Source organism: Psammomys obesus, unplaced genomic scaffold (genome assembly GCF_907164565.1).
Source record: "Psammomys obesus unplaced genomic scaffold, mPsaObe1.curated_primary_1811, whole genome shotgun sequence".
Taxonomy (NCBI): Eukaryota; Metazoa; Chordata; class Mammalia; order Rodentia; family Muridae; genus Psammomys; species Psammomys obesus.
Window position 1 is genome coordinate 8,888,367 of NW_026585626.1, and position 19,160 is coordinate 8,907,526.

The following is a 19,160-nucleotide window of genomic DNA, read 5'->3' on the forward strand; positions in this document are numbered from 1 at the left end:
TGTGTGTAAGTGTTTTTTGCCTGCATGTATGTCTGTGAACCAGATGAATTCCTACTGCCCACAGAGGCCAGAGGAGGGGTGGGAGTCTCTAAAAGTAGGACTACACGCAGTTGTAAGCTGTCATGAAGGTGCCGAGAATCGAACCTACGTCCTCCGCAGCAATTGCTCTAAACCACTGAGCCATCTCTCCAGACCTCAATTTCACTTTTTAGTTGTCTTTTATAATTGAGAACAGCTAGCTTTTGTATAAAAAAAATCTCCTTAGTAAGTATCTCTTATATTAATAAATGCTGCCAAATCGAGTCGCCAATGTTTTTACGTCTTCTAAATGGAAAAATATAAAACCAGGGCAAACGGTATCCCCTGGCTTATACTGCTAGAGACATAGTCAGGGATGTGGCAATGTGCGGAGAGGCTGCGTGGATATCTGTGTTGGGATCTAGTAAATCCTCTCTAGAGCTGGGCCAACAAAAGTGTGTATGTATGGGTGACGCAGGGCACAAGAACGCCCACGGTCCTGTCAGAACCCCCGGATGACCGTGGGGGGGGGGGGGCAGTTCTGTACTCATGCACTGAAGAATCAGAAAGCAAGGGGAACACAGGACGCATGTGACAGCATGGTGACCATCTTAGTCAGTGTTCTCCTGTGAAGAGACGCCATGACCACAGCAACTCTTTTATATATATATATATATATATATATATATATATATATATATATATATAAAGCATTTAATCGGAGGCTTGCCGAGGGTTCCAAAGCTTTGGTCCCTTATAGCCATGGTGGGAAGTGTGGTGGCACACAGGCAGCTGTGGTGCCAGAGACAGAGGTGAGGGAAGAGAGAGCAACAGTGAGCCTGGCTTGGGCTTCTGAAACCTCAAAGCCCACCCTCTGTGACACACTTCCTCCAACAAGGCCACACCTCCTAATCCTTCTCAAGCAGCACCACTTCCTGATAACCAAGCATTCAAATCCATGAGCCTAAAGGGATCATTTTATTCAGACCACCACAGTGACTGAACCCAAAGAGGCAGGGCAGAATGCTTAGTAAAAACCACACACACACACACACACACACACACACACACACACACACACACACTAAACAAACAAAAGCCCACATATTAGAGCCCCTCAAAAGAAAAGCCACACTCTAGTGCCAGAAGCTGGAAATGGTCATCCTGAGGAGCAAGAGGCACTTCTGGGTATGTCCAGTCAGCAACCTGCTTATTAATCGTATTTGATAATCGTGCTTATTAAATTCCCCTGCTTAACTTTCACTAAAAGTTCAAAACTACATAAAGAGTTTTTTGAAATGCACACACACACACACGGCATGTACAATATCCCTACAACATGGGATAAAGCACTGCCTATCCAGTGGCGCCAAGCCTTCCCGAGGAAAAAGCAAAAGCAACGCTTAGAGCAGGTGTGGCCATCAAGTGCTGGCTTCTCCCTCAGGGCACCGTGTGCACAGAAGAATGCAGAAAAGGAAGGGCCACACTCTACACAGGCGTGTCCTGCCCGCAGCCCAGGACTTACAGACACAGGCTGAGAACCCAACAGGCAAGCAAACAGAAGTGGCCAACAACAGGAAGTGAAGTAGGACTTCTCCAGTGCCAACAAGCACGAGCTCTACCAAGCACTAAATCCCCAGCAGGCTTCTTATCATAACTGGTGTGTGTGCGTGTTCATGTGTGTGTTCATGTGTGTGTTCACATGTGTGTCTGTGTTCATGTGTGTCTCTGTATGTATATGTGTGTGTATTCATGTGTATGTCTGTGTGTGTGTTCACATGTGTGTCTGTGTGTGGTCCTGTGTTCCTGTGTGTCTGCATTCATGTGTGTATTTATATGTGTGTTATTTTTTGAGACAGAGCTCTAACTGAACCTGGAGCACATTGATTGACTAGAATGACTGACTGGCTAGCATGGATGGACAATGAGCACCAGGGATCTGCCTGTTCCTCAGCTGGTTACACACACAAAAGCCAAGCTTCCATGTAAGGGCTAGGGATGTGAGCTCCGGTCCCCGTGCTTGCATTTTACTGACTTAGCCACCTCCCCAGCTTTAGACCTAGTTGGAAAACTACAAACATATCTTCATGGAAAGGTCAGTGAATAAAATTTCTGGTAGCCACTATCATTTTAATGATTTAGTTTCATCTTCCATTTTCTACTTCATTTAAATAAGACAGGACAAGAAGGTGCAAGAAGCATTAAAAAAAACTTCCAGATCACAACTTTGATTTTGAGGTTTCAATCTGACAGTTGCTAACTTGAAACTCACCACCCAAATTTACCCCAAAGGGCATGTGTTTGGCATCTCTGACTAAATGATTCATCTCTCCATTCCAGCAGCAAACTGGATCTTTGGAGTCTCAAACTTAGGTATCAGTGCATGGGCCTGCTTCCGAGGAGCTGTCTCTGTGTCCAGGGCCCTTGCTTGTCCCTCAAGGCACAACTCTGCTCTTTCTATGTCCCTCTGGCATAGACACCAGCTCCCACCTCTGCCAGAACAGGACAGGTCTTGTTCCTACTCTTTGTTCCTCTATGTTCCAACTATGCTTAAGCGGGTCAGAAAAGGCTCGCTTTCCAGGAGGGGGAGGAAGGGCTGCCGTGTCCCAGCCACCTTAGAGCTCTGACAGAAAGACCTTCAAGGACAGCACAGGGCACAGGGAGAAGTCTGCAGAGTGATGCATATGTGAGCAGAAGACCCCACGCCTGTACACCCTTATGACTGCACGCCTCTGTGGGACTAGGCGGGACAGGCCTCCTGAAACCCATCTCCCACACAGCAAGATCTCCAGGAAGCCCAACCCCAAAGTCCAATGGCACTCCTGAAACTGAGAGTGGGGCAGGCATCTGTTGCCTCCCAGAGTTCCAGTTCTGTGACTGCTTGACCTGTAGCATGAACAGCAATTCCCAGACCCACACCTTAGGAAACCGGGAGCATCGATTTCATCTCACAACACTTAGAAGCCAAGCCCCACCCACCAGGAGCCCAAGCAGCGCCAGAGGCGCCTAGCCAAGACTGAAGCCAATGGCAGCATTTACAGCAGGCATGGTGGCTATTGTTAACCCACAAGCCATGGCCTGAAATCAGAAGCCCTGGTCACATTTGATTGTATTTCCCTGCGTTTCTTCAAGGGATTTTATTTATTCCATTCTTTCACATGTTTAGTTGTATTTTTCTGCAATTCTTTAAGGTATTCCTTTTCTTCTTTTGAGACCTCTATCATTTTTCACAACCTCATTTTTAAGATCATTTTCTTGTGCTTCGGGTGTGATAGGCTCCAAAGGGGTTGCTGTGGTAGGAGAGCTGGGTTTTGGTGGTGTCATATGGCCTTGGGTTTTGTTGCTGCTGTCCTTTCCCTGACCTCTAGCCATTTGGTCCACTCTGTTATTAGCAGGCCTGGTGGTCCCTAATGGTAACAGGTCTCTGGGATTGTAGGTAGAGCTCATGGTCCCAGAGGGCCTCAGACTTCTGGTTTTCCTGCTGCTCCCTGATCACTGCTGGTCTCTGGTGCCTCAGATCAGGGAGGGTCTCAGGAAATGGCGCAGGGCTGAGAACTGCTGTCCCCTGATCCCTGCTGGTCTCAGGGGCCACAGATCAGTGTGGGTCTGGGGAAATGGTGGGGAAGAGGAGCACAGAGGGCCCTGGGCAGACCTGTGGCAGGCCAGTAGATTTTTTAAAGATTTGTTTACTTTATGTATATGAGTACTCTGTCTGCATACACACCTACATGGCAGAAGAGGGCATCAGATCTCATTACAGATGATTGTGAGCCACCATGTGGTTGCTGGGAATTGAACTCAGGACCTCTGGAAGAACAGACAGTGCTCTTAACCTCTGAGTCATCTCTCCAGGCCATTATAGGTCACATTTGAAAGCTGCCATGTTTCCAGGGTGGGTTGATTATAAACATTAATGGGAGTCTTCTGTAAGGTATGTTTTCACCTGCCTAGAACTGACACCCCTGGAGCAGGCTGCGGGTGAAGGCGAGTTGCTGGCCAAAGCCTCTGTCACACAAACAGGGATGCTAGCTCCCTCAACACAAAAGGTATGGTGGAGAGGGCAACCCCTGGGAGACCGGCAGCCAGCCTCACCAGCGCACTCTCACACCAGGTCGCTCAGGAGCGGCAGTCCTGTGCTCTGGCTGACAACCTGTTAGGGCTTGTTTCCCAAAGGGACACAGGCAAAATCCCAGCACTTGGCAGGCTGAGGCAGAAGTTTAGCCTGGACAGCAAAGTGATTGCCAGCTACACAGTAACAACAACAACAACAAAAATCGCTTGTTTCTGAGGAGAATTCTTCAGTGCTTCATAGCGCAAGGAGTCAAAGCCCCAGGCTTTGCCCTTCCAGATCCCTGCAGTCACCCCGGAGCAGACTCCTGGCTCTGCATGCGAGTGAACCACTACACCCACGTTAGACAGTCATTCAGGGATCTGCTCTCAGAAGGCATCGCTGTGACCATGCGCACAGATCTCCTGAGCAGAGGGGCCACTCGGGAGGCCTTCGAAGCAAAGGAGAGCGGGAGCTCTCCCCACTTCTGTGGTGAAATGGGGGAAACAGTCCAAAATGATCTGGTCCCCTACCTGAGCTAGAAGGTTTCTAGGGAGAAATGACACTCTGTGCCCCTTACTGCAGGGGAGGATGGGCTTCGTTCGCCAGAGACCTCAAAGGATGACACTCTACAGACCTTCTCTTTTGGGATCAAGGCTGTGTCAGGGTTACTGTGGTAGCCAAGGGACCAGCTTTGCCCAGGAGCTATGAGCTCTTCAGGAAAAAAAAAAAAATCAGGCTCCAACTTTGACCACCCTTTCACCAATACAACACACCTTTGGCAGCTTTGGGTCAGTCAACTAGCACACACAGAACTAGAGAGGCCAGGCCTGCTCTTTCTTTTAGAGGCCACCTATGACAGGAGGAGCCAGGCAGTTGGATAGATATGGTGCAGAGCACAGGGTGCTGGAGAAACCAGAGCACGTGGCCACAGACCTGATTCTAGGTGACGCTGAGCAATGACAGGGTTGAACGACCCTGGTTATTTTCAGTGTTGGAACTATTACTTTACAATCATGTCTGATTGGTTTTGGATGTGCCTCCCAAGATTCAAGATGCCTGGAAGATGCTGGTGCCCATTCAAAAAGGACGGCCTTCTTCAAAGTCCCCCAGCTGCGGCTTCTGCAAGCTGCCACTCAGGTTTGCTTTTCCTAAGCATGCCCAGACTTAAACAATGGGGCAATCAATGCAGTTACATTTTCAAATACAAACTGGTTCTGTTAACAGCAGTTCTCACTTGCCAAGTTGCCTCCAATCCGAGACAACTTGTAAAGCCAACTTTAACAAATGCTAATTGCCCGTGACATGCTGACGGAGGTGGGGTGATTACAGGCCTCGGCTGCTGAGATTTGAGTGTTCAGTGGCATCCTTCAGTCACTCAAAGCAAGATCCGAGGATCCTAATTAAGAAACGCCTGCAGGGTAACATCTCTCTCTACCAAGAAATATCAACGGAACCTTGAAACCTCCGTCACCTGTTCCTACGGTGTTGATTGTTGGTGCCCGGCAAAAGCGGTCTAAGAGATTAAAGGGAAACGAACTTCACCTATTGTGGGCACTCATGATCCAAGACCAAATGCAAAAGCAATCACAACGGTATAATTACGTGACAGCAGGATCTGAGCACTAAGACCCCCATCCTCTCCCTACCTAGAGCGTCTGTTACTAGAACACTCCTCAGGGGGGGCGCGTTCATGGGTGAGGTTTCAGGTACTCTGTCACCCCTCGGCGATGCTCCTGTTGGCTTCCCTTCTCGCAGGCATACAGCTGCACCCCGCAGTCCACTGGGTACTGCCGAAGTAACAGCAAGGGCACGGTGAGGCTGGGCGGTGGAGCATGGTTCCATCCCGCTCTTCAATCATCTGAGCACAGCCAGCCGTGCTTGGAGGACACACTCAGCCCTGGAAGGCCACTCCCCACACAGAGCATCAACAAACATCACGTGGCTGTGGCAGGACTGTCTCCTCTACCCAGGATCATTTCTGCACGTCTATCTGCAGGGCTCTCTGCAACCCAGGAAGTGTTCTACACGGAGCTACACTCTAGCTCTCTGCCCCTATGGTCCTTGCCTGCACCCTCAGGGCAGAGCCTGAATCAGTCCCTGCTGGAGCCCCCATTCACGCAGCCCTGTGAGATCCTCAGGGTTTGTCCTTTCAGGCCTGAGTTTGCAAACAGTTCGCTACACAGTCCCAGATGGCAGATACAGGAAGTTGAACTGAAAGCCCTGCTTCTGTGTGACAGGGCACACAGTGAAGCACCAGGGCGGCCAGGGTTTGGGAGCAATTGGATACACAGCAAAAGGTAACTAATTCCAGGGTGTTCCTATTAAAAAGGAAAACCCACATTTTTGCCCTTTGCCCCCCCCCCCAACCAATCATCTACGATGTCAGCTGCTGTCTCTGCCTCCCAGAAGAGGAGAACAGCTCCTTTAGGAAGAACTCAACTCACAGTCCTCCACCTAGCATGCCAGCGTCTCCAGGGAGCCCTCCAGAAATTCAGCTTCCCAAGCCCCACCCAAGGCCTGTGAATCAGACTCAGGATCCTAAAGACCAGCGGTACAGTGAAGCTTGTGAAGGGTTGTGAAGCTTGTGAAGCTTGTGAAGTGAACCTGGCTGCAACAAGGTTCTCAACGTTGGTTGTCCTTTGGAATCAAGAGAAAGCTATTAAACACTGGTGCCCAGGGTCTGGGGTCCTAGCCATGGGCCCATCCCCAGCACCCCAAGAAAAACAACAAAATGGATGTTGGCGGGCAGCAGGGATTGTTTGGTGAAAGAGACCTTCCCTCTATGTAATACTAAGCCATGTAGGAGGAGCCTCTCAGTTCCCTGCCTTCTGGACATGCTACTGGGTGTGTCCTCACAGCACGGCAGCAGGCTGTGCTCAGGGTGACTGACTGGAGAGCAAGTAGGAGCCCAGGTGCCACAACCCAGACTCACAACACACTTGGCATTACCTTCCGCAGTCCCCAAATGGGCTCCACGGGTCAGCTGTTGGCTTAGCATGCATCCAGACTGGAAACAGACACTGTAGGGCAAACCGAGTATTCCTCACTTTGCAATCCACTCTAACCGGAACAAACAGAACCCAGGAGGCCCCGGTCTCTCCTGAGCCCTGCACCCAGGCCTGAGAAGCAGCTGGGAACACAGCTCTTGCTCTTCTACTTCCAATCGTCTGACCCTCTTTCTGCTCCTCACACCCTTCCTGGGATCTTCTGCCATTCTCCCAGATGCACGTATACCTCTATCCAGGAACTGCTATTCTGGGCCCTCCTCCTGTTTCACTCTCCTCAATTCATTCTAATTATACACCACCTAAAACATACAGCAAGTACAGACAGCACCCCGGTGCCTCCACCTGGGTTCAACAAGGGCAGACCTTTCACCTTATTTGCTTTCCTCATTTAATCTTTTTGCAGAAGGATAACGTTCCAGGCTCAGCCCCTATGCCCTCGCCATCTCGCTGTCCGGTGGTCCCTGCCTTTACTGTCACCTTATATGTGATATCCCCAGCGGCAGACAGCAGGGATCTGCCCTTCTCTGTGCAGGTTGTGGTGTCCTTGGTGTTTCTGTATGTTCTAGATGGCAGCCCTAAGCTACAAGCATTCCTAATGGTGTCATTTGTTAACTGCTACAAACTGAAACAACTTAATGTGTCTAGCCTATAAGCTAGTCACTGGAAATACGGTATATATACTGGAAAATATATGTATATACATGTATATGAATAAAGAAATATGTAGCACCAATTACTTACTGACCCCTTCCTAGAAGCCAGATGCCACCCAGGTTCCCAATCTCCAGCCAAAGTCACACCATCCTAATTTAATTTTCTTCTCCACAGTGATTTCCTTAGCAACCACCCTGAAAGTACAAGGTTATGTGATGTCAAGGGAGTTGCCTCAAGCCAGGAAGTACCTCATAGATATTTCTGGGTTCCCCTAAAAACTGTGAAACTATCCTTTGTCCTCCCACCCAGTGAGTAACTTCACTGCTGCTGTGGCGTAAAATCCAGGATTCCGAAACATGCTATTGCTGCACGTTATCAAAAACATACATGCATGCCACCACCTCCCTCTTAGCAAACACACCCCTTCCTGCTTGGTCAAGTCGCCCCTCCCCACACAATTCCCCAGACAGCTGTCTCCAATCCTGGAAGATGTTCTGTGTCCTGGAGCTTCCGTACCACTGTAGAACGCACTCCAAAGAGAAACAGCTTGCCTAATAGGACCCTCTTCCTCTGCATCATGCTGGCTTTGTTGCCCTGGGAGCAGCCAAGCTCAACCCCAAAGGGAACACCTGTCTCACTTGTACCATGTTCAATCACGTCTGGCCTGGGGGGGGCCAGAACTGGAAGACGCTTCAGCTCCCTGACTACCAGCCAAGCCCACCTGCCATTCCACAAACAGCCTTCCCACCCTTCTGACTTCCATCGCCGCCTTTGCTGACCGCCACTCCAGTACCAGAGAAGCAGTTCAGAGGGTGATCGTACCCAGCCTGGAGGCCTAGATGCCTTCTCCTCGCCAGCGGACCATGACCTCAAGTTAAGTAGGGTTAAGTCAACGCTTGCTGGTATACACACCCAGAGCCCTCCCACTCCAGACCCTTTGTCCACTGAAGCACCACTTGGAGCCCTTCCTTCCTTCCCTTCCACTGAGGCCTTCAAACATAGCCAACATTCTCAGAGGAGAAAAGTAGTAGGCCATGGGATGTGAAGGGGTGTGTGTGTGTGTGTGTGTGTGTGTGTGTGTGTGTGTGTGTGTCAGAGAGGAAGGGGGTGAAGATCAATTCATTTTAAGGAGTTGGCTCATTGGCTTGTGGAAGCAAACAAATCTAAACATTCCAGGATAAACTAGCAGGCCAGAGCTCCAAAGAGTTACTGCTGTGTTCCTCCGTTCCTAACATAAGCCATTCATCAATACCTCCCCAGACCTTTCTACACTGTACTTTGACACAGTCTTACTGAGCTATCTGCTGTTTCATGGACTTTTTCTGGAGCAACATGAACCTCTACTCCTCCCAGACACGTAAATAACAGCTGACCCATGCAACAATCCCGCCCACGTCCAGCTTGGTGACACAGTAAGTTCACTGGGCCTCCTTCAGAGGGCAGAGGTGATCCCCAATTGCCCGAAATTCTGAAGAATCACCCCAGCATTAATGACTTCCCCAGGACTCTAGGGATGGAGTCCCCAGCCAGTTAACCTTCCACATCCAGAGACCCCACGCAGCCAGTGCAGAATTACACACAGTTAGGAATGGGGAAAAGGGTACAAGCGGAGGAGGTTGGAATCTCAGGTGAAGATATAATGATGCCATCCCCAATAAAAGAATATCGACAGGCCCAGTTTTGAGAGTGTCTTCAATCTGTGTCTTGTAGATAGTCAAGCTTCTCAGGGTAAGACCTTATAGCTGTTGTGCTCAAAGAACAGCATTCCACAATACCCATGTTGACCCTGTAGCCTAAGCTGGCCTTGAACTTGTGACTGTGCTGCCTCAGCCTCCTGAGTTGCTGGGATGACAAGCCTGAGCCAGCAGGTACACTGACATCGCAGACTTAAGGCAAAGGCTGTCCAAATGCAGAACTCCTTCCTGCTTGGAGTCCTTAGTGTTTTCTCTTAAGTTCTTCAACTGATGAATGAAGCCCACCTGTCCTACGAAGGGCAACTGCTTTACTCGGAAGTCTCTGATTTCAACAATCACATCCAAAAAGCAGCTTCAGCAAGACCTAGACTGCTGCTGGAACAAAACCCAGGCACCACAGGCCAGCCAAAATGACACAAAATACGCCACCACCTTCACTGTGAGGCCAGCAGGACGGACCCTTCACCATTCTTTCATGAAATGATACTGAGCATCACTGTAGACAAGGTTCTTTGTGAGTGTGGGCCAAGCCAAAATAAAAAAAAAAGGGACAAATTTCGGAGCATGCTGTCCATGAGTTAACAGCCACCCCCATCTTCTACAGAGCAGCTGCGACTGTTTGCAAGTGACTCCCCAGACAGGGCCTGGTGATGACTCTCAGGAGTATGGGGAGGCGGTGGGGGTCACTGGATCCTCACCTGAGATGCCAGCTGCCCCTTTCTGCACTTCTGTCCCAACCGTGTGTAATCCTGCCCCAGTTACACATGATCTGGGAGGTAACAGACTGTACAGAGTGTCGGTGAACTAAAACAGAGGTCTCGTCCCTGAAGCTGTGGAGAAATTGTCATCCATGCTGGGGTGAAGTTCCCCAGTGATGTGGCTCTTTAAGGGTCACACACCCTTATATGTAACCCCTTACTGCTCGGTAAACAAACCAGCTAGAATACTTAGTTTACAAAGGTAGCCTTGGGCAGAATGGTACTTTGGTTGTCCATGGTGCTGTATCTGGAGTGAAGAGATGCCTGCATCTCCCCAGGAAATGTTCAGAGAACATGTCCTTTCATGGACCATGCCTTCCAGAGCACAGAAACTGACAACAGATACATAAAGAAAAACGATGAAATTCAGTCCTCAAAGTATGTTAAGTAGTAAAAGGACACAGAAAGGCCAGCCATCACAGGGGAAGGAGGCGGCATTGCCAGGGAAGGCATCACTCGGAAGTAACATTCAAGCAACGCCATGAGGAGATGGCAGAATGGTCCCTGGGATGAGGGGTCATGGTCCAGGCATGGGGGTGAACTGTAAGTGAACTGGGGTTTGGGACGGGCACTGCCTATGGGAGGCCAGTCAGGGTATGTGATGTCAGGCTGTACTGTGAGTACGGTCTGGGCTGAAAGTTCCCACCGCAGGGGACTGAAGCTGGGAGATGTAAACCACTTGACTATGATGTCAGGAACTGGGAAACCCACTGACTCAGAAGAGGCAAAGCAAAAGCCAAGTTCTGGATCTGTTCTAAATGCAGGAAAGAGGAACCTGGGTAGCGAGGGCCAGTGGTCTGAAGCAGAAGGCTGGAGGTGGGAGCCACAGCCAAAAGTGAGTCGCTGTGGGATGGGCAAAGCACTCCGTTGGTGCACCAGTCTGGAGCTTTGGTGGCGCCCACTCCTCTCTCACAGTGGCCTCCTGAAAGGCAGTCAGCGAGCCTTCATCCACCCAAGGCCAGCCCTCGCAGAGCAGTTAGAGCAGCTGAGCCACAATTTGAAAACTACAGCTGCACCAAAGGACGGAAAGGGGCCTTTGAAATATGGCCCTGTGGCTCTCAAGTTCACTTTACCCTTTTCATCATCATTATTACTAGTAGTAGTAGTATTACATTTAATTTATTGGAGGGTGGCATATGCCACAGTATGCACACAGAGGTCAAAGGACAGTTGAGGGAATCTCCTTTTCCCCACGTGGGCCGTGGGGATCGAACTCAGGTCCTCAGGCTTATTAACAAGTGCCTCTACCCACTGAGCCATCTTTATGGCCCAAGTTCACTTTCTTAATCCGGGTTTGGGGTACCGAGGCACACAGGTACCGGAGTGCCTACGTCAAATCCTGATAACCCTGCCCCCCAGCTGTGACTTCAGGAAAGCCCTGGGGTCTCAGGTCTTAAACCTGTGAAGACAGACAAACGCAACATCTACTTGTACAACTGCACAGAAGAGAGTCGAAGCTGAACACGGGTTAAGAGTCCTCAGGCATGCAGAATGAGGACATGAACATTGCCCAGGGGACACGGCTCAGGGGTGAAGAACCTGCCTCTCAAGCACAAAGCCCATCCCCAACACCAGTTAGGTAGATACGCAAGTGTTAACCATTCAGCATTATACTAGTATTATTTGTCATCCGTACAAAAAATCCTGTAACCTGGGGTGGGTTATTACATCACACTTAAAGGGGCACCCATTAGGTGTCAGAAGACATGCACACACAAGCCCTTTTCTTCCTTTTTTTTTTGTTTCGTTTTTTGGTTTATTGGAGGGGGAGGGGGTTTTGGCAGTTTTTTAGTTTTTTATTTTGTTGTGTTTGTTTGTTTCTTGGTTTTTCCAGGCAGGGTTTCTCTGTGTAGCCCTGGCTGTTCTGGAACTCACTCTGTAGACTAGCCTGGCCTCAAACTCAGAGATCCACCTGCCTCTGGCTCCAAAGTGCTGGGATTAAAAGCGTGTGCCACCACCATCCAAAAACACAAACCCTTTCTAAATTGAGAAAGGGTTTAAATGAATGGACCTATTCTTTATATTTCTGAAATTTAAAAGTTCGTGGAGTTGCCACATCCCATTAACCATTGCGTGACTAATCAGACCTCTTTGTACCCAGCCTCATGTGTAACAGCTATCACCACACCCTGAAATACACACACTATGAGAGCTGGTCTAAGAAGTGGGAGGGATTCCTCAGCACAGGTGTGGCGGGAAGCAGGGGCACGCACAGCCCAACTGAAGCTGATCACCACCTACAAAGGCCCCACGCCAACTCTGAGGAGATAGAAAGATAGAGGACAGCAAAATGGAACATTTCCTGTGGAGAAGCCAACTGAAAAAGTGTGGAAACCTTTGCTCTATGAAGCAGGTGAGCTGGTCAGCTTCACAGACAGCGACAAGCAGAGTTTGTTCGAACCTGGCCGTGAACACCGGGACTGGCTTTCCCTATCCTTTGATCCCTACATAGGAGGCCAGAGCCACTGAATAATGGGGACAACTGGAGTTCCTTGCTCTGTCACCCCAGTTCTTCGGAGGCAGCTCAGACCCAAGGGAACCCCAAACAACCTCTAAGTCTCTCGGGTGACGTCTGCCTCAGCCCTGGCAGGTGGCCATCCCTAGAGAATGTGACCTAATTTCCTAGCTCTTTGGTTCGGGCCCACTGAGAGCCATTTTCGTCTCTGAATTCAGCCCAGGTAGGGAGTAATTCACACAGATGCATATTTAAAAGCTGGGCCAGATTCTTATTTGGAGAGCAAGTAATGAACAGGACTCAAGCGGGGACTCTGCAATGTACTGGTCCTTCGTGAAAATACCGTATTGATAAAATATGCAATGATAAAAGGCCCCTTCGGGGGCCCAGGAAAAAAGAGAAATCTATGTCAAAAAATGAATTCGAATAGGAGGAAAGTCATCACGCATACCCCCCCCCCCAAAGAAATCCTCTAAAGGGTAAACATGAAAGAAATGTCCGCCAAAATGCGTCTTGACAGTGAAAAGGCAAGCGCCTGAGCTGCTGCCGCCCCTGGAGCCATTTCTCAACTGAAGGGTAAAGAAAAGTGCACTACACAAAGCGACTGTCCCGTCGGGCTCCCAGAGCGGCAGACACAGCTGCAGCGGCCACGCCTGGCTCTAGAACACCTGAGCAAGTGCGGTCTGTTTTGACTGGACTCTGACCATTGAGATGCACCTCTCACGGCCATGTGTGGCCACTGGCCACTGTATTCCAGTCACTCAGGAAAGTCCCAACCCAAACTCACCAGTACCTTTCACTTTTTTAAAACAAAAGGTCTGCAGCCACGTGGGAGGCAGAGGCAGATCGGTCTCTGAGCTGGAGGCCAGCCTGGTCTACACAGAGAGAAAGAGTTCCAGGACAGCCAGAGCTACACTGAGAAACCCTATCTCAAAAAACAACCAAAAAAAAAAAAAAAAAAAACATCATCCTAAAACATTTGCATGTGTGAGATAGATAGCTAGAGAGGAAGGAGCGTCACGTGAGCACATCTGCCAAGGTATGCTAATGAAGGTAAGAGGACAATTTTCAAGAGTCAGTTCTCTTTTTCCACCCTGGGCTCCGGGGACTGAGTTCACGTCATCAGGCTTTTGAGCCACCCTGCTGGCCCTTGTTTTACTTTTTGAGTCAGGGGCTCTTTTCTACAGCCCAGGCTGGCGTGGTTCAGCTCCCAAAGGCTAAGATTACAGGTATGTGTCACCACACCAAGATTCAGAGTCAGGACTTCTCCACAAGGCCCCAGCGTACCAAAACTCTGTGAGACACAAGTACGTAAAATACTACAGGAAGTGAGTCCGGCGTGCTATTTCCTGTCATTTTGCTCTGCCTACCCGTGGGCGTGACACTTCTACCATGCTATGTCTTCACGTACTGTGAACTGTGCTTCCAGAAGCTTGTGCACTAAACCCAAGTGACGAAGTCTCTCCCTGAAGGTTTCAGAAACTGGAAGGTAAAGCCAGAACTCTGGACCTGCTGAGCTTTACCTTCCTCCGGGCTGAAAGCAAACAACGTCGGCATTCCCCGATCCTGAAGATGACTCAGGTGGCACAGGCATCCAGCCGAGCAGCCCCCCTCTCCCGACCCCCGACGGCTAGCGTAACACCTTGTATTTTGTTAGTAACATTGGTAAAATCTGTTACGGAAGCCAATGGCACCTCGGCAGTAAAACTGTTCTAGGTCCAAATACTTGATGCCCCCTCCCCCATGCGCGCTAGGATGAGAACCGTGGGAATGTGACATTTTAGGGCCCTGGTCTCTCCTCACCTGCTGTGCGGACCGGCGGCTCGGTCCTCTCCTGGATGTCTGCAGTGCCCCTTTCCCCTGGCCTGAGCCATATAATGTTTACTGTGGTTCTATAAACTACAGAGACCCAGACCCTCTCCAACATCTCAAAACTAGAGCTGGCTCATCTGTCCCCTGGGATACTTGGTCAGTAGGGGGACGCCCTGACAGACACGGAAGCATTGCACCCTCTGTTCCACCAACAGTCACACTTCCTGTCTCCTGGATCCCCCAAGGTCAGGCCCTGCTTCAGGTCCCACAGAGAGGGACTACTGCAGAAGACCTCAGAGCAGCCACGCCCCTTTTCTCAGTATAAGAGAAAAGGTTACTATGGGTGTTACTATGGTACGATTTTCACAAAAGAGACAACAATTCTCAGCAAAGGTGCTCCACACTTACCCAACCCAACTCTACCGTTCCTCCCAAGAAAAAGCAGGCAGCTATGCACACTGGTGAAATCCAAACAGTCAGCCACGTTCACAAGAGCCCAGAATCCCCTAGGACTTTCTAGGCAGAAGTTCAGTGGGATTCTGTGGAACTTGCGGTTGATTTTTCTTTTTTATAGAAAGCATTCAGCCAGTCTTTCACAATCTAGGGTCTATTCCCCTATGGAAACGCCTTCCTCGAAGATCTCCGAAGATACAGCATTCATCGTATCATTTGCAATGATTTAAGTCTAAATCGACTTCACGGGCTGGGGAGTTGGCTCAGAGAGTAAAGTGTTTCCTGAGCAAGAGTGAGGATCTCAGTTCAGACCCCCCAGGGCCCACCAAAACTGCACGGATCTATAATCCCAGCTCCCTTAGGGCAAGGTGGGAGCCAGAGGCAGGAGATGCTCAGAAGCCCAAAGGGCAGCTGGTATGAGCCGCTGTGAGCAAGAGACATTGCAGCTCAAATTGGCGGAAGCTGCATACAGACTCCCAAAGTACCCTCCAACCTCACACAGACATCTGTGGTATGTACACACGCTCATACACACATATCACATACACACATCACACCTACACATCACACACACATCACCACACACACACAGCCTAATAGAAAACAGTAAGTGAGAAAACATTAAGTGAAGGACTCAGGGACCACTACTTATAGTCCCTTCTACCTATAAACACGGGGGTCCCGGCGGATCCCCGGAGAATACAGTCGCCTCGACCCAGGAGAACAATAATCTAACTAACCACCCCGATTCAGAGAGAGGAGAGTGGGGTTGTGGTTTGATCTCCAGAACCACAGGTCTGTACTCTTTCTAGGAGTCTAAGGAGAAATCACCACAATCTGGAAGGCCTAGCAATTTCCTCTATGCACTATACACACCTCCATGAGAATGGGAACTAAGTCCCTGGGAATTGGCATACAAACGCCTAAGTGTTCACAGCAGCATTTTTCACAGTAACAACAGCAGCAAAGCCTGCAAATGACCCCCATACCAGGAACAGGGGGACATACAAGCCAACTGTGGCATATGCATACATATGCCTGAACATAGCTGATGCATAACAAATACAGTGAAACAGAAGTGCTGAATGAAAAGGAAACTATACAGAACTGTAGAACTCTGTGTTCATGAGACTCAAAAAACGGGCTAACCTAACCTACGGTAAGAGAACGCCATGGCTGCCGCCGGGAAGGTGGGGACTGGAAGTGACGGTGGGGCCTATGAAGAAACCCAGGTGGATGGTAAATTACCTGTCTTGATAAGCACTGGGCTGCACAGTGCGTGTGTATGTGGAAACAATGTGCACATGTGTTTCACTGTTATGCCTGCGTTACCCTAACACATGAACACACACTGAACACTAACTGAACGCTTAGTACAAGTGACACTGGACCATGACTGTAACTTATTTTAAAACGTACGAATCCACACCCTGAATAGATAGATGACGGCCAGATGTGCAATAAAGTCTGAAAACCTAAGTCTGGGTCATTGCTTTTGTAGCTCAGGCTAGCCTCTAACTCAAATTTCTCCAGCCCCCTCGGCCTTCTGGGTTGTGAGATCACGGAAGCTCGCCATGTGCCCAGCGTGGTTTTTGCACTGGACTCTGCTGCAGCTTTACTGTATCATTTTTGTTTGTCTGTTTGTTTTTAACGGGAGCTGGGTGTGGTGGTACCCAGCAAAGCCCCACCGTTTGGAAGGAAGAGGGCTGCAAGCTGGACGCCAGCCTGGTCTACACAGTGACAGATCCAGACCAACCAGGGTTTCACAGGGAGACGGTCTCAACAACGACAACAGATTACGGTGGGACATGAGAATCAGCGTGTCCTTTCCTTAGACTACCAAGCTAACATCTAGAAAGGCCACCGTGGCCACCAAGCCATGGCACCACACAGCTTCAGCTCCGATGTGACTCCACTCGTGGAGGAACATAAGTAGCTTTAAAGGAACTCCCACCACTCAGCCTGTGTCCCTGCAGACAAAGCAATAGTTGAAATCAAGCCAAAACTTCCTGTTCCAGAGGGAGAGAAAGAATGCACTGACTTGTCTCCCCAATTTAGTCTATTTCAATTCCTACACCAAATCTATGAGCTGACCGCACAAGCCATTTCACGTGCCCCTTATCCGTGTTGGGGGTGGGGGGAAGACAAAGACCAAAGACCAAATGCCCCGGGGGTCCTGCCCCACAAACGCGGACACAGGGAGGCTCCCAGCTCGGGGCTGTAACTGCGCAGGCCTGGTGAAATCCCGTTACACTCACTCACTGAGGTTTGAACCCAGCACCTCACAGCTTAACCGCCGAGGGCGGTGGCTGGTGACATCTGGTGTCACTTGAACTTCCTCAGAATTGAAATGGTCAGAAGGTACAAATTAGGAATCCTGGCCGCCAGGAATACGCTGGGTTCAGTGGCTCTACCCACGGGCTTGTAGGCCACTCACATTACACCCAGGCTTCCTTCCTGGAAAAGGCTTATCCTGAGATGACTCTCCGTGGGAGCGGTTGGGAGACACCTGTTCTGACCTCACACCTGGCTTCCGAAAACAGCTGTAGGGACGAGAAGGGTCGGTTGCTGGGCAGCCGGGCAGCCACTCAAATACAAAGATCTGCGCCAGACTCTAAAAAACTAAGAGTTTGCCTGTAAGCCCCTAAACAAACTCACTGACACCACCCACCGCCCACAGGGGGCAGCTGAGAGCCAGCAGCCTAGAGGCGGCAGGGAGCAGGCGCGGGGCTAAGCCTGCCCTCGGCGCGGTTCTGGCCTCCCCAGATAGCGGTGCGAGCGAGCGAGCGGACCTGGCGCGCTCGCCTGACAGTCAGGCTTCCTTAAACACATCCTACCTCCTCCCCGCCCAGACCCCACGCCCATCCTGGCGTGCCCCGTCCCTCGGAGTCAGGATAAGGCAAGAAAAACCCGTTTCAGAAACCGGGAAAAAGCCGTTGCTGGTGCCTGGGACTCGGCTCACGGATTTTCCACCCGGTCTCCGCGCCTGGCCCGTGTGCTCTCGAGTGTCGCACACCTCTGCCCCGAGTCCAGCCCAGGTCTCCGGGAACACGTGAACAGCGGTGCAAGTCCCAGCTGCTCCAGGCCGAGTACCCGCTACAGCCCAGGGTGCTGAGCCACCTGTAGCCTCCGAGCTTCTCCCGGCGTCCTTCCAGGAGACCTTCCGCCCGCGGAGCCCATGACCCTCTCACCCTCACGCGCCCCCGTGGGTTTTTTGTTTGTTTTTGTCTTTTTTTATTTTTCCTCTTCATCCGGGAGAAAAAAAAAAAAAAAAGTTGGCCCAGAATCTGGCGTCCCATCGATCGGTCCCCGTCCCCGTGGGACCTGGACCAGGGAGCTCGCCTGGCAGCTCCGGAGCCCCAAGGTGCCACGAGGAGCTGTCGCCGGCTCGCCGGGATCCCGAACCGCGGGGCCAGCGACCGCGGCCTCTGCGCGCCACCTTGCCGGCCCACCGCACGCCCACCTACCTTAGGGGACTAGTGGCGGAGACCGTGGCGCGGGCTCCCGGAGACAGCGTGCTGCGTCCCGGGATGAAAGTTTGTGCCATGCAGAGCAGGGCGGCGCGCGAACGACGCGGCCCCGGGGGGTGGGGGCAGAGCGCGGGGCGCGGCCGCTCGCGTGTCGTTGGTCCTTCGGGCGCTGGCCGCGCGGGTACCTCCCCGGAGCCAGTGGCCGCCGCGCTCCCGCTCGCTGCGCCCTGCGCGCTCCGACTCCAGCCCCGCCGCCCCCACCCCGCGCCGCCGCCGCCGCCGCCGCGCGTCCGCCAGCTACACTTCCTCTTCCTCTGAACTCATGTGCAAAATATGCTGCGCTGCATCTTCTTGAGGGAAGCCGAACGGCCCCTGGCAGCCCGGCGCTAGAGACCCGTGCGCGGCTAGCTCCGCGCAACCCCGGCCCACCCCCGCCCCCACCTCCCTTTCCCAGTCCCGGGCTCTGGGACCCGCTTAGGAGAGCACCAAGACGCCAGCCAAGATGCTGGGGAGGCGACTGCCATCAACTAGCTGATGGCTAGGGTGGGGAGGAGAGCTAGAAAGGGGTCCAGACCTCTCGACCCATTCCACAGGTGGGAACGTCCCCAAGCAGCGTGTGCTGCCGGTTTCATCTCTTGGCAAGTAGTTCTTGGGGAGAACTGGCCACTGGCCTCAGCATCTCTTTCCCCACCTTACCCAGGTGTCCAAAGGTTGGAGATCTTGATGGGATTGAATCATCTTAGCCTAGCAAGAAGGATTCCCCAAGGAGAAAATTCCATAAATCAGT

General features: G+C 51.1%; 1 protein-coding gene across 1 annotated transcript in view; it reads right to left on the reverse strand.

The window, feature by feature from the left end:
- Rftn1 (raftlin, lipid raft linker 1) overlaps window positions 1-18,550 on the reverse strand; it is a 207,448-nt gene extending 188,898 nt beyond the window's left edge. The window contains exon 1 of the mRNA XM_055614013.1: window positions 18,371-18,550. The gene's annotated coding sequence lies outside the window, so the exon portion shown is untranslated. The remainder of the gene's footprint in view (window positions 1-18,370) is intronic.
- Between the last annotated feature and the right edge of the window lie 610 nt (window positions 18,551-19,160).